Source organism: Nannospalax galili, unplaced genomic scaffold (assembly GCF_000622305.1).
Source record: "Nannospalax galili isolate Female #2095 unplaced genomic scaffold, S.galili_v1.0 scaffold100, whole genome shotgun sequence".
Taxonomy (NCBI): Eukaryota; Metazoa; Chordata; class Mammalia; order Rodentia; family Spalacidae; genus Nannospalax; species Nannospalax galili.
Genome location: NW_008352891.1, coordinates 15129939 through 15130360, shown reverse-complemented (window position 1 = coordinate 15130360; position 422 = coordinate 15129939).

Sequence of the window (422 nt, the reverse complement as noted above, 5' to 3'; positions counted from 1 at the left end):
TGGGTATGAAGAGCTGGTTCGTCTAAGCTTCTGGTTCTCTCTTTTGATTTTATATTGTTGTGGTCGGATTGATTTTGTCTTCAGGAGTTCCACAGTGGCCCAATTCCAATGTGGGTCAGAAGTTTTCAGACTTTCTCCTTAGGTCTGGAATCTTCTAAGAATGATTTGGGCTTCAGGAACTTGGGTGTTGGACTGACCTGAGATCCTGGGCATGGCCGTGCCATGCAGGGATGCAAAGGCAGATGGGGTGGGAAGAAGCCCCAAGATTTCCTAGGGAGTGGATTGAGTAGCTGGGTTGTACTTTATGCAAAGGATCAGGGAGAGGAGAGGTAAGCCTCGGAGCCCCAGAAAAAGGCTGTCAGTCCCAGAAAGAGGCTGGCGGGTGTTGGAGGACCAGGGAAGTAGAGGGAGATGAGGGCAGG